Below are 15,363 nucleotides of genomic sequence, written 5' to 3'. Positions count from 1 at the left end.
CCGTACAACTTGTGATCTGAACCCAGTTAACAGTATGATAACAAAACGAAGTAGCCTCCGAAAAGATGGCTCACAACAATAGTAATAACCCGATTTTTGTAACAATAACTATGTACAAGCATTGCAGACAATCCGCACTTGGGATGGGCGCCCAGCATCCACTACGGACTACGAGAAATAGAATTATCGGTAAGTAAATTCTTATTTTCTCTAACGTCCTAGTGGATGCTGGGGACTCCGTCAGGACCATGGGGATTATACCAAAGCTCCCAAACGGGCGGGAGAGTGCGGATGACTCTGCAGCACCGAATGAGAGAACTCCAGGTCCTCCTTAGCCAGAGTATCAAAATTTGTAAAATTTTACAAACGTGTTCTCCCCTGACCACGTAACTGCTCGGCAAAGTTGTAATGCCGAGACTCCTCGGGCAGCCGCCCAGGATGAGCCCACCTTCCTTGTGGAATGGGCATCTACATATTTCGTCTGTGGCAGGCCTGCCACAGAATGTGCAAGCTGAATTGTACTACAAATCCAGCGTGCAATAGACTGCTTAGAAGCATGAGCACCCAGCTTGTTGGGTGTATACAGTATAAACAGCAAGTCAGACTTTCTGACTCCAGCCGTCCTAACTATATATATATATATATATTTTTAGGGCCCTGACCACGTCTAGTAACTTGGAGTCCTCCAAGTCCCTAGTAGCCGCAGGCACCACAAGAGGTTGTTTCAGGTGAAAACGCTGACACCCCTTTATGAAGAAACTGGAGACGAGTCCCAGTTCTGTCCTGTTCAAATGGAAAATTTTAATATGGGCTTTTGTAAGACAAAGCCGCCCATTCTGACAATCGCCTGGCCGAGGCCAGGGCTAACAACATGGTCACTTCCCATGTGAGATATTTGTCAATAGCATGGTCACTTTCCATGTGAGATATTTCAAATCCACAGATTTGAGCGGTTCAAACCAATATGATTTTAAGAAATCCCAACACTATGTTGAGATCTCACGGTGCCCCTAGGGGCACAAAAAAGCTGTATATGCAATACATCCTTTACAATCTGGACTTCAGGAACTGAAGTCAATTCTTTCTGGAAGAAAATCTACAGGGCCGAAATTTAAATGTTAATGAACCCCAATTTGAGGTCCAAAACACTCCTGTTTTCAGGAAGTGTAGAAATCGACCTAGTTGAATTTTCGTCGTGGAGCCTTCCTGGCCTCACCCACGCAACATATTTTCACCACATGTGGTGATGACGTTGTGCGGTCACCTCCTTCCTGGCTTTGACCAAGGTAGGTATGACCTCTTATGGAATGCCTTTTCCCCTCAGGATCCGGCATTCAACCGCCATGCCGTCAAACGCAGCCGCGGTAAGTCTTGGAATAGACATGGTACTTGCTGAATCAAGTCCCTTCTTAGCTCCCCAGGCCCTTAGTCCTCTGTGAGCATTTCTTGAAGTTCCGGGTACCAAGTCCCTCTTGGCCCATCCGGAGCCACTAGTATAGTTCATACTCCTCTATGTCTTATAATTCTCAATACCCTGGTTATGAGAAACAGAGGAGGGAACACATACACAGACTGGTACACCCACGGTGTTACCAGAACATCCACAGCTATCGCCTGAAGGTCTCATGACCTGGCGGAATACCTGTCCCGTTTTTTGTTCGGGCGGGACGCCATCATGTCCACCTTTGGACTTTGCCAACGGTCCACAATCATGTTGAAAAACTTCCCTATGAAGTTTCCACTCTCCCGGGTGGAGGTCATGCCTGCTAAGGAAGTCTGCTTCCCAGTCGTCCACTCCCGGAAAGAACACTGCTGACCGTGCTATCACATGATTTTCCGCCTAGCGAAAAATCCTTGCAGTTTTCACTGCCCTCCTGCTTCTTGTGCCGCCCTTCTGTTTACGTGGGCGACTGCCGTGATGTTATCCCACTGGATCAATACCGGCTGACCTTGAAGCAGAGGTCTAGCTAAGTTTAGAGCATTATAAATTTGCTCTAAGCTTATTTATGCGGAGAGAATTCTCCAGACTTAATCACACTTCCCTGGAAATTTTTTCCCTGTGTGACTGTTCCCCAGCCTCTCAGGCTGGCCTCCGTGGTCACCGGCATCCAATCCTGAATGCCGAATCTGCGGCCCTCTAGAAGATGAGCACTCTGTAATCACCACAGGAGAGACACCCTTTTCCTTGGATATAGGGTTATCCGCTGATGCATCTGAGGATGCGATCCGGACCATTTGTCCAGCAGATCCCACTGAAGAGTTCTTGCGGGAAATCTGCCGAATGGAATTGCTTCGTAATAAGCCACCATTTTTACCAGGACTCTTGTGCAATGATGCACTGACACTTTTCCTGGTTTTAGGAGGATCCCGATTAGCTCGGATAACTCCCTGGTTTTCTCCACTGGGAGAAACACGTTTTTCTGGACTGTGTCCAGAATCTTCCCTAGGAACAGTAGACGTGTCGTCGGAAAAAGCTGCGATTTTGGAATATTTAGAATCCACTCGTGCTGTCGTAGAACTACTTAAGATAGTGCTACTCCGACCTCCAACTGTTCTCTGGACCTTGCCCTTATCAGGAAAGCGTCCATGTTTCTTTTAAGAAAAATCCTCATTCCGGCCATTACCTTGGTAAAGACCCGGGGCGCCGTGGACAATCCAAACGGCAGCGTCTGAACTGATAGTGACAGTTCTGTACCAGGAACCTGAAGTACCCTTGGTGAGAAGGGCAAATTTGGACCTGTAGGTAAACGTCCCTGATATCCAGTGACATCATATCGTCCCCTTCTTCCTGGTTCGCTATCACTGCTTCGAGTGACTCCATCTTGATTTGAACGCTTGTATGTAAGTGTTCAAATATTTCAGATCTCACCGAGCCGGTTGGCTTCAGTACCACAATATAGTGTGGAATACTACCCCCTTCCTTGTTGTAAGAAGGGTACTTTGATTATCACCTGCTGGGAATACAGCCTGTGAATTGTGTGAGGGGGAGACGTCTCGAATTTCCAATGTACACCTGGGATATTACATGTAGGATCCCGGAGTTCCCTTGCGAGTGTTGCTGAAACTCTTGAGATGACCCCCTACCGCACCTGAGTCCGCTTGTACGGCCCCAGCATTATGCTGCGGACTTGGCAGAAGCCGTGAGGAGCTTCTGTTCCTGGGAATGAGCTGCTTGCTGCAGTCTTCTTCCCTTTCCTCTCCCCCTGGGCAGATATGACTGGCCTTCGCCCGCCTGCCCGTATGGGGACGAAAGGACTGAGACTGAAAAGACTGTGTCCTTTTCTGCCAATATGTGACTCGGGGTAACAAAAGGTGGATTTTTCAGCTGTTGCCATGGCCACCAGGTCCAATGGACCGCCCCTTTATACGGCAATACTTCCATATGCCGTCAGGAATCTGCCTCACCTGACCACTGTCGTGTCTTCGTCTGGCAGATATGTACATCACATTTACTCTTGATGCCAGAATGCAAATATGCCTCTGCGCATCACACATATATAGAAATGCATCCTTAAAATGCTCTATAGACAATAAAATCCTGTCCCTGTCAAGGGTATCAAAATTTTCAGTCAGGAAATCCGACCAAGCCCCCTCAGCGCTGCACATCCAGGCTGAGGCGATTGCTGGTCGTAGTATAACACCAGTATGTGTGTATATACTGTTATGATATTTTCCAGCTTCCTATCAGCTGGCTCCTTGAGGGCGGCCGTATCTGGAAACGGTAACGCCATGTTTTTTATAAGCGTGTGAGCGCCTTGTCCACCCTAAGGTGTGTTTTCCAACTCGCCCTTACTACTGGCGGGAAAAAGGGTATACCGCCCATAACTTTCTGTCGGAGGAACCCCACGTATCATCACACACTTCATTTAATTTATCTGATTTAGGCAAAACTACAAGTAGTTTATTCCCACCCTACAAAATACCCTTATTTGTGGTACTTGTGGTATCAGAAATACGTAACACCTCTTTCATTGCCCTTAACATGTAACTTGTGGCCCTAAAGGAAAAATACGTTTGTTTCTTCACCGTCGACACTGGGGTCAGTGTCCGTGTCAGTGTCTGTCGACCGACTGAGGTAAATGGGCGTTTTTACAAGCCCCTGACGGTGTCTGAGACGCCTGGCTGATACTAATTTGTCCGCCGGCTGTCTCATGTCGTCAACCGGCTTGCAGCGTGTTGACATTATCACGTAATTCCATAAGTAAGCCATCTTCTGGTGTCGACTCCCTAGAGAGTGACATCACCATTACAGGCAATTTTCTCCGTCTCCTCACCAACATTTTCCTCATACATGTCGACACACACGTACCGACCTACAGCACACACATACAGGGAATGCTCTGATAGAGGACAGGACCCACTAGCCCTTTGGGGAGACAGAGGGAGAGTTTGCCAGCACACACCAAAAGCGCCATAATGTATATAACAACCCTAGAAGGTGTTGTTTCTATATATGGGCTCTTAATATATAATTATATCGCCAATTTATGCCCCCCTTCTCTTTAACCCTGTTTCTGTAGTGCAGGGGAGAGTGGGAGCCTTCCTCACCAGCGGAGCTGGTCAGGAAAATGGCGCTGAGTGCTGAGGAGAATAAGCTCCGCCCCTTTCACGGCGGGCTTTTCTCCCGGTTATTAGGAAAACTGGCCTGGGTTAAATACATACATATAGCCTTAATGGCTATATGTGATGTATTTATTTGCCAAATAGGTATTTATATTGCTGCCCAGGGCGCCCCCAGCAGCGCCCTGCACCCTCCGTGACCGTGTCAGTGAGCCGTGTAGCAACAATGGCGCACAGCTGCAGTGCTGTGCGCTACCTCTCTGAAGACTGTGAAGTCTTCTGCCGCCTGTTTCCGGACCTCCGTTCCGCCGTCTTTCTTCAGCGTCTGTAAGGGGGATCGGCGGCGCGGCTCCGGGACGAACCCCAGGCTGACCTGTGTTCCGACTCCCTCTGGAGCTCAGTGTCCAGTAGCCTAAGATCCCAATCCATCCTGCACGCAGGTGAGTTGGAGATCTCTCCCCTAAGTCCCTCGTTGCAGTGATCCTGTCGCCAGCAGGAATCACTGATTAGAAACCTAAAAAAAAACTTTACTAAACAGCTCCTTAAGAGAGCCATCCAGTTTGCACCCTTCTCGGACGGGCACAAAAACCTAACTGAGGCTTGGAGGAGGGTCATGGGGGGAGGAGCCAGTACACACCATGTGACCTAAAAAGCTTTTTAGATGTGCCCTGTCTCCTGCGGAGCCCGCTATTCCCCATGGTCCTGACGGAGTCCCCAGCATCCACTAGGACGTTAGAGAAAAGCAGATGTCTTTCTGATTATTATACAGATATGAGGCAATTATCCTATTAGCAGACAGCACTTGCCTCCCCCCTGACCATGTTATAAATACACTTATGTGGGTGGGCTGTGATTGCTGTGAATCAGTGTTTTCTATGAGGCAGGCCTGGTGCACGTTGGGAAGCATGTCACAGGAGGCTGAGATGTCACTGATCTCTGCCCCCCTCAGGGCAGCAAGTTCTTTACCTTTGTATGAAGAGCACATGAAAGAGGTGCCATGAGAAACTGCTCTGCCTGGCCCCAAGCCATGGAATGGTACAGCCCGCCTGGGTTTTCTTCCCAGTGATGCCTCACCCCCTCGTGTCAGCAGTTGGTTCATCCCGCCTGCTGCTTCTAGTCTAGGAGCTGTCCAGCAGCATCAGGAGGGGAAGGGATAGGGGAGGAGGGTGGGAGCTGGATGGTGGAGATAATAGAGGAGAAGAGTAATAGTGGGATAATATACTGGGGAAAAGCAGAGGAGACACTGGGGAGCAGAGAAGACAGAGTGCTGGAGTAAGAGGGGAGCCATGGTGCAGGGGCTCATGTGGCCAACAAGAGGGAACGCCCAGGGGTAACAGATCTTGGACTACTGCTGCCTAATGAAGAAAGTGTAAAAGGGGAGACGAGGTGTGAGGGGACAGCAGACACAGGGAGGGAAGGGTGAGTGTGAGGGGAGGAAGGGAGGGGAGAAGGGGGGAGGTCTTTATTCACAAAGCCCCTCCAACCGCAGAGAGAGAAAGAAGGAGAGACGAGAGAGCAGAGAAGAGATGGGGACAAAGAGAGGCAGAGAGTAGTGGGAGAATACAATGGCCATGTAAGTGGAGCACAGGGGCTGGGGGAGAGAGAGGGATGGGGGAGAGACTCCTGCACCATGCATCAGAGAGAGGGCTGACAGGCATGGAGAGTGACAGAGACAGCAGCGCTTCATAGGATCAGAGGGAGACAGCGCACATCGCCTTTGCACGAGGAGGAGACATGGGACTCGCAGGGTGACAGCTCCCCGGCATGGTCACTCAGGATCTCAGGACACCTCCCACGGATGTGACTCCTCGCCCCACCCAGGTACTGACACTAATTACCCCCCCATTGTTCTCACATCCCACCTGCCTCCTGGCATCCCTGACACACATTGTTACAGATCATATCCCATCCCCGTCCCCCTGCTGCCACTTCCCCTACCATTATGTATCTATCAGCTGTGACTGGGAGCCAAGAGGTTAAATCCCCCTCCTCCTCCTGCTGCACACACACTGACTGAGCTGGGAGCAATGTCTGGGGCCAGGGTCTCTTTATTGGAGGTAAATAACAACATTGGAGGCTGAGGGTGGGGTCTGAGCATCTGATGTGGTGTTGCTTGGCTCTTGTTGTGTTGGTCCTGAGACCGGAAAGATGAGATCCCTGTTGCAGAGACAGGCCTCAGTCATTGAAGGAAATGCCTCCTCTCCATCTGTGCATCCTCTCCTGTTTGTTCCACAATCCTGACATTAACTCATTTATTAGCACTTTACAGCGGACAGATCCACCAAGGGACACGCTGTGGTGGCTTAGGGTTGTATGTCTGGTGTACATAGAAATGATGAAGTACTGTGATTTAGGATGTATACTTACAGTGTGTGATGTGCATGGGATACATTCATAGTACTGTATATGGTAGTAAAAATATAATGTAGCATACATACATATGGTGTGTGCATACAATGCTTAGATATTATATGGCAGTATAATGTAATTATAGTATGTATACATACAGTATGGCGCATGCATAGGATATGTACCATACTACATAGTATAATTATAACATCAGATGTATACATACAGTATGGTGTGTGCATAGGATGCAAAATAGTACATGATTGTATAATGGTAACATTGGATGTAGTATGCATACATAGTATAATGATAACATCAGACGTGTGTACATAGTATACGTACATATATATATATATATATATATATATATATATATATATTCATAACAGATGTTCTATGTGGTAGTATAATAACATACATACAGTAAGGTGTGTATATGGTATACATATATAGCATGTGGATATATAATGATAACAGATGTTCTATGTGGTAGTATAATAACATCAGATGAATGCATACAGTATGGTGTGTATATGGTATATACGTATATAGCATGTGGATATATAATGATAACAGATGTTCTATGTGGTAGTATGATAACATCAGATGAATGCATACAGTAAGGTGTATACATTGGATACGTACATAGCATATGGATATATAATGTTAACAGATGTTCTATGTGGTAGTATAATAACATCAGATGTATACATACAGTAAGGTGTGTACATAGTTACGTATATAGCATGTGGATATATAATGATAACAGATGTTCTTTGTGGTAGTATAATAACATCAGATGTATGCATATAGTCTGTCCTCGTTCGGGATCCCGGCTGTTGGCATTCCGGCGCCGCTATGGTGCACCCATTCTGGATGCCAGCTTTCAGAATAGGGTCGGTATTCTGGCGTCAGTATTCTGACCGCCGGGATACCGACAGTTGGGATCCTGACTGCTTCCCGTAAGATGTGTACATTTGATACGTACATAGCATATGGATATATAATGATAAGTGGTTTTATGTGGTACAGTAGTATAATAACATTAGATGTATACATACAGTAAGGTGTGTACATATTATTCGTATATAGCATGTGGATACATAATGATAACAGATGATCTGTGTGGTAGTATAATAAAATTAGATGTATGCATACAGTAAGGTATGTACATAGTATACGTATATACCATGTTGATATATAATGAAAACAGATGTTCTGTGTGGTAGTATAATAACATCAGATGTATACATATAGTAAGGTGTGTACATAGTATACTATAAATACATAGCATGTGGATATATAATGATAACAGATGTTCTGTGTGGTAGTATAATAACATCAGATGTATACATACAGTAAGGTGTGTACATAGTATATGTATATATAGCATGTGGATATATAATGATAACAGATGTTCTGCGTGGTAGTATAATAACATCAGATGTATGCATACAGTAAGGTGTATACATTGGATACGTACATAGCATATGGATCTATAATGATAACAGATGTTCTATGTGGTAGTATAATAACATCAGATGAATGCTTACAATAAGGTGTGTACATTGGATACGTACATAGCATGTGGATATATAATGATAACTGATGTTCTATGTGGTAGTATAATCACATCAGATGTATACATACAGTAAGGTGTGTACATAGATAGTATATGCACATAGCATAGGGATATATAATGATAACAACAGATGTTCTGTATGATAGTATAATAACATCAGATGTATACATACAGTAAGGTGTACATAGGATAAGTACACAGTATGTGATAGTATAATCTCAACATCAGAATTACAGTTAGGTGTGTATATAGGCTGCATACATTGTATATGGATGTATAATGATAAAAACAGATGTAAGATACAAACATAGTATGTAATAGTATAATAATAACAACGTGAGATGTTGTATGGTGTTTGCATAGAATATGTACATACAGTAGACTATAGTAGTACAGGTTGAGTATCCCTTATCCAAATTGGGACCAGAGGAATTTTGGATATCGGATTTTTCCGTATTTTGGAATAATTGCATACCATAATGAGATATCATGAAGATGGGACCTAAATCTAAGCACATAATGCATTTATGTTACATATACACCTTATACACCCAGCCTGAAGGTAATTTTAGCCAATATTTTTAATAACTTTTTGCATTAAACAAAGTGTGTGTACAGTCACACAATTCATTTATGTTTCAAATACACCTTATGGCCCTCATTCCGAGTCGTTCGCTCGGTAAATTTCATCGCATCGCAGTGATTTTCCGCTTAGTGCGCATGCGTAATGTCCGCACTGCGACTGCGCCAAGTAATTTTGCAATGAAGATAGTATTTTTACTCACGGCTTTTTCTTCGCTCCGGCGATCGTAATGTGATTGACAGGAAATGGGTGTTACTGGGCGGAAACAGGCCGTTTTATGGGCGTGTGGGAAAAAACGCTACCGTTTCCGGAAAAAACGCGGGAGTGGCTGGAGAAACGGAGGAGTGTCTGGGCGAACGCTAGGTGTGTTTGTGACGTCAAACCAGGAACGACAAGCACTGAACTGATCGCAGATGCCGAGTAAGTCAGAAGCTACTCTGAGACTGCTAAGAAGTTTGTAATCGCAATATTGCGAATACATCGTTCGCAATTTTAAGAAGCTAAGATTCACTCCCAGTAGGCGGCGGCTTAGCGTGTGCAATACTGCTAAAATCGCCTTGCGAGCGAACAACTCGGAATGACCTCCTATGCACACAGCCTGAAGGTCATTTAATACAATATTTTTAATAACTTTGAGTATTAAACAAAGTTTGTGTAGACTGAGCCATCAAAAAACAAAGGTTTCACTATCTCAGTCTCACTCAAAAAAGTCTGTATTTCGGAATATTCCGTATTTCGGAATATTTGGATATGGGATACTCAACCTGTATAATGATAAAATTTGATGTAGAATACATACAGAGTATATGGTAGTATAATGATAACAATGTATACCTGCGTATATTATGGTTTGTGCATAGGACACCTAGATAGTATAATGTAATTGAATGATAACATAAGATGTTTAGTTACTGTATGGTGTGACTGTGTATATAATATGTACATGGAGTATGGTAATATAATGCGGGATGTAAATATATACAGCATGGTGTAGATATTTGTATGTCTATAAAGTAAGATAGTATAATTTGATAATTTACAATAATACATATAATACAATATGTTGTATAAAAAGGAAGTGTGCATGTAGTAAGATGATCACATTCAGTATAGACTGTACATATGATGTGTCCATACAGTGTACTGTGTGCATGGGATGTGTACATACAGTGTAATGTGTGCATAGGGTGTCTATATATACAGTAAGATGGAAACAGGTGATACATTTGTACGTAGGTCACACATGGCATGTGTTCATTTGTACATACAATAATGTGTTCATGAGATTTGATGTGTACATAATGGGGGTCATTCCGAGTTGTCCGCTCGGTATTTTTCTTCGCATCGCAGCGATTTTCCGCTAACTGCGCATGCGCAATGTTCGCACTGCGACTGCGCCAAGTAAATTTGCTATGCAGTTAGGTATTTTACTCACGGCATTACGAGGTTTTTTCTTCGTTCTGGTGATCGTAGTGTGATTGACAGGAAGTGGGTGTTTCTGGGCGGAAACAGGCCGTTTTATGGGAGTGTGTGAAAAAATGCTACCGTTTCTGGGAAAAACGCGGGAGTGGCTGGAGAAACGGAGGAGTGTCTGGGCGAACGCTGGGTGTGTTTATGACGTCAAACCAGGAACGACAAGCACTGAACTGATCGCAGATGCCGAGTAAGTTTGAAGCTACTCAGAAACTGCTAAGAAGTGTCTATTCGCAATTTTGCTAATCTTTCGTTCGCAATTTTGATAAGCTAAGATTCACTCCCAGTAGGCGGTGGCTTAGCGTGTGCAAAGCTGCTAAAAGCAGCTTGCGAGCGAACAACTCGGAATGACCACCAATGTGTAGTATAGTAATAATTTGTAATGTAATGTGTAATTGTGTATATTCACTATGATGCATGCATAACGTGTAGTGTGGTGTGGTAATAGGCTGTAATGTAGTATGTACATATGGTGTACAGTATATATGCATGCAATATATAGATTTTTATTATGTTTTGGTAGGGTTCAAGGAAGTTATAGTTGATGGATTTTGTGGCCCCTATATTGAAGTGGGTGCTTGGTACGATCATGGTGGCTGTATAATATGGAATATATGTTCAATACGAGTTACAGATTATTTATTAGATTAAAGCTAATGGGTATCCAGTAGGCAAGGAATCACACAGTGGGTGATGAGCCTGTGGTGATCTAATATGTGATGGGCCAGCAGGTACAGCAAGCAGCACAGGAGTATGTTTAGGTAGTATAATGTATTAAGGATACCTACCTGGACATACTGTTACATTACTCAGTACCATACAGTACAGGCAGACAGGGACAGCTCACAGCAGTGTCCTACACAAGAGGCTTTCCAGATAGCTACCAGATAAGACAAAGCTTCACCCATTAATCCTTACAAAGGAGGGGGTAGGAGAGGCACATAGATAGTCTAAGGCAGGGGCGTAACTTTATTCCAGTAGCCCAGAGGCAAAATAGTTTTTAGGACCCCAATCTGCTCACATTCATTACCAACATCCCACTCCCAGCAACACTCAGACACACTCCTACCCCCATCCCCCCCCACCAGCATTCACGACTAAGGGGTCTATTTACTAAGCCTTGGATGGAGATAATGTGGACGGAGATAAAGTACCAGCCAATCAGCTCCTAACTACCATGCCACAGACTGAACTTGAAATATGACGGGAGCTGATTTGTTGGTACTTTATCTCCGTCCACTTTATCTCCATCCATAACACCCTAGCAGCACCGTGAATTCACTGGCATCACTACAGCAGCACCCAGATACACACTCTCCTCCCCCTGCATTCACTACTAACCCAGCAGCCCCCTGACACACACTCTACTTCCCCTGCATTCACTACTCACATCTGTGCAGCACCCTAACACACACACTGTACTCCCCCTGCACTCACCACTAACACCCTAGCAGCACTTTGACACACACCATCTCTCTGTGCACGCACTGTCAACACTACAGCAGTACCCAGACACACACTCTCCTCCCCCTGCATTCACTACTAACACCCTGCAGTACCCAGACACACACTGTACTCCCCATGCATTCACTACTAACACACCAGCAGCCCCCCGACACACACTCTCCTCCCCATGCATTCACTTCTAACACCCTGCAGTACCCAGACACACACTGTACTCCCCATGCATTCACTACTAACACCCCAGCAGCACCCAGACACACACTCTCCTCCCCCTGCATTCACTACTAACACCCTGCAGTACCCAGACACACACTGTACTCCCCATGCATTCACTACTAACACCACAGCAGCACCCTGACACACACTCTAATCCCATGCATTCACAACTAACACCCCAGCAGCACCCCGACACACACTCTCCTCCCCCTGCATTCACTACTAACACCCTGCAGTACCCAGACACACACTGTACTCCCCATGCATTCACTACTAACACACCAGCAGCCCCCTGACACACACTCTCCTCCCCATGCATTCACAACTAACACCACAGCAGCACCCTGACACACACTCTAATCCCATGCATTCACAACTAACACCCCAGCAGCACCCTGACACACACTATCCTCCCCTGCACTCACTACTAACACCCCAGAAGCACCCTGATACAAACTCTTCTCCCCTGCATTCACAACTAACACCCCAGTAGCACCATGACCAACACTCTATTCCCCCTGCATTCACAACTAACACCCCAGCAGCACCCCGACTTAGACTCTCATCCCCTGCATTCACAACTAACACCCCAGGAGTACCCTGACCAACACTCTATTCCCCCTGCATTCACTACTAACCCAGCAGCACCCTGACACACACTCTACTTCCCCTACTTTCACTACTCATATCTCAGCAGCACCATGACACACACCATCTCTCTGTGCACTCACTGTCAACACTACAGCAGTACCCAGACGCACACTCTCCTCCCCTGCATTTACTACTAACACACCAGCAGCACCCTGACATACACTCTCCTCCCCTGCATTCACTACTAACACACCAGCAGCACCCTGACATACACTCTCCTCCCCTGCGTTCACAACTAACACACCAGCAGCACCCTGACACACACTCTCCTCCCCTGCACTCACTACTAACATTCCAGGAGCACCCTGACACACACTCTCCTCCCCTGCATTCACAACTAACACCCCAGCAGCACCCTGACACACACTCTCCTCCCCCTGCACGCACTACTAACACCCCAGCAGCACCCTGACACACACTGTCCTCCCCTGCATTCACAACTAACACCCCAGCAGCACCCTGACAAACACTCTATTCCCCCTGCATTCACTACTAACACCCCAGCAGCACCCTGACACACACTCTCCTCCCCCTGCATTTACTACTAACACCCTGCAGTACCCAGACACACACTGTACTCCCCATGCATTCACTACTAACACACCAGCAGCCCCCTGACACACACTCTCCTCCCCATGCATTCACAATTAACATTACAGCAGCACCCTGACACACACTCTAATCCCATGCATTCACAACTAACACCCCAGCAGCACCCTGACACACACTATCCTCCCCCTGCACTCACTACTAACACCCCAGAAGCACCCTGATACAAACTCTTCTCCCCTGCATTCACAACTAACACCCCAGCAGCACCATGACCAACACTCTATTCCCCCTGCATTCACTACTTACACCCCAGCAGCAACCCGACTTAGACTCTCATCCCCTGCATTCACAACTAACACCCCAGGAGCACCCTGACCAACACTCTATTCCCCCTGCATTAACTACTAACCCAGCAGCACTCTGATACTCACTCTACTTCCCCTACATTCACTACTCACATCTCAGCAGCACCTTGACACACACCATCTCTCTGTGCACTCACTGTCAACACTACAGCAGTACCCAGACTCACACTCTCCTCCCCCTGCATTCACTACTAACACCCTGCAGTACCCAGACACACACTGTACTCCCCATGCATCCACTACTAACACACCAGCAGCCCCCTGACCCACACTCTCCTCCCCTACATTCACTACTAACACACCAGCAGCACCCTGACATACACTCTCCTCCCCTGCATTCACAACTAACACACCAGCAGCACCCTGACACACACTGTCCTCCCCTGCATTCACAACTAACACCCCAGCAGCCCCCTGACACACACTCTCCTAACTTGCATTCACAACTAACACCACACCAGCACCCTGACACACACTCTCCTCCCATGCATTCACAACTAACACCCCAGCAGCACCCTGACACACTCTCTCCTCCCCCTGCACTCACTACTAACACCCCAGGAGCACCCTGACATACACTCTCCTTCCCTGCATTCACAACTAACACCCCAGCAGCACCCTGACCAACACTCTGTTCCCCCTGCATTCACTACTGTCACCCCAGTGGCACCCTGACACACACTCTCCTCCCCTGCATTCACAACTAACACCCCAGCAGCACCCTGACACACACTCTCCTCCCCTGCACTCACTACTAACATTCCAGGAGCACCCTGACACACACTGTCCTCCCCTGCATTCACAACTAACACCCCAGCAGCACCCTGACACACACTCTCCTCCCCCTGCACTCACTACTAACACCCCAGGAGCCCCCTTACACACACTCTCCTCCCCTGCATTCACAACTAACACCCCAGCAGCACCCTGACCAACACTCTATTCCCCCTGCATACACTACTAACACCCCAGCAGCACCCTGACACACACTCTCCTCCCCTGCATTCACAACTAACACCCCAGCAGTACCCTGATCAACACTCTATTCCCCCTGCATTCACAACTAACACCCCAGGAGCACCCTGACCAACACTATTCCCCCTGCATTCACTACTAACCCAGCAGCACCCTGACACACACTCTACTTCCCCTACATTCACTACTCACATCTCAGCAGTACCTTGACACACACCATCTCTCTGTGCACTCACTGTCAACACTACAGCAGTACCCTGTCAAAGTCAGAAAAATATCACGCTGCACATTGCCATATATTCACCTCATGCGCGTGCCTGCTGCACGTGCACATTCTCTCCCGTGCGTGCGGATACTCGCAGCCGCGTGATGGCGCCTCGGCCATGCGCTCGAGCGCGTGGTATGTGCATTTACGGTAGAGTTTGTGTGCGTCTAGCGGGCGACTCAATCGTTAAATAATAACACCAAATAGTATGTTTTATAGATAATGTTCCCCTTAATAATGACTGTAAGTTTGTTTAATGTAAATGGTCGCTGGACAGAGGAATTCCTCTTTGTATGGTACGAAGGGTCAGACAGGGTTTGAACAGCTG

The 15,363-nt window shown here is 46.5% G+C and overlaps 1 protein-coding gene and 1 long non-coding RNA gene across 5 annotated transcripts in view; one reads left to right on the top strand and one right to left on the bottom strand.

The window, feature by feature from the left end:
- LOC134944891 (uncharacterized) overlaps nt 1-6,036 on the bottom strand; it is a 119,429-nt gene extending 113,393 nt beyond the window's left edge. The window contains exon 1 of the long non-coding RNA XR_010181978.1: nt 5,527-6,036. This is a non-coding gene — a long non-coding RNA (uncharacterized LOC134944891). The remainder of the gene's footprint in view (nt 1-5,526) is intronic.
- A 10-nt stretch (nt 6,037-6,046) lies between these two features.
- The window catches only part of TMEM198 (transmembrane protein 198), a 95,304-nt gene continuing 85,987 nt past the window's right edge, over nt 6,047-15,363 (top strand). For 2 of the 4 annotated variants that reach the window (XM_063933812.1, XM_063933815.1), the window contains exon 1: nt 6,291-6,381. The gene's annotated coding sequence lies outside the window, so the exon portion shown is untranslated. Of the gene's footprint in view, nt 6,134-6,290; nt 6,382-6,439; nt 6,618-15,363 lie in introns of those variants that run through there. The other 2 variants (XM_063933814.1, XM_063933813.1) reach the window with 2 other exon arrangements.

Source organism: Pseudophryne corroboree, chromosome 7 (assembly GCF_028390025.1).
Source record: "Pseudophryne corroboree isolate aPseCor3 chromosome 7, aPseCor3.hap2, whole genome shotgun sequence".
In the NCBI taxonomy this organism is placed as follows: domain Eukaryota; kingdom Metazoa; phylum Chordata; class Amphibia; order Anura; family Myobatrachidae; genus Pseudophryne; species Pseudophryne corroboree.
This window is presented reverse-complemented; position numbering and strand designations above follow the sequence as displayed.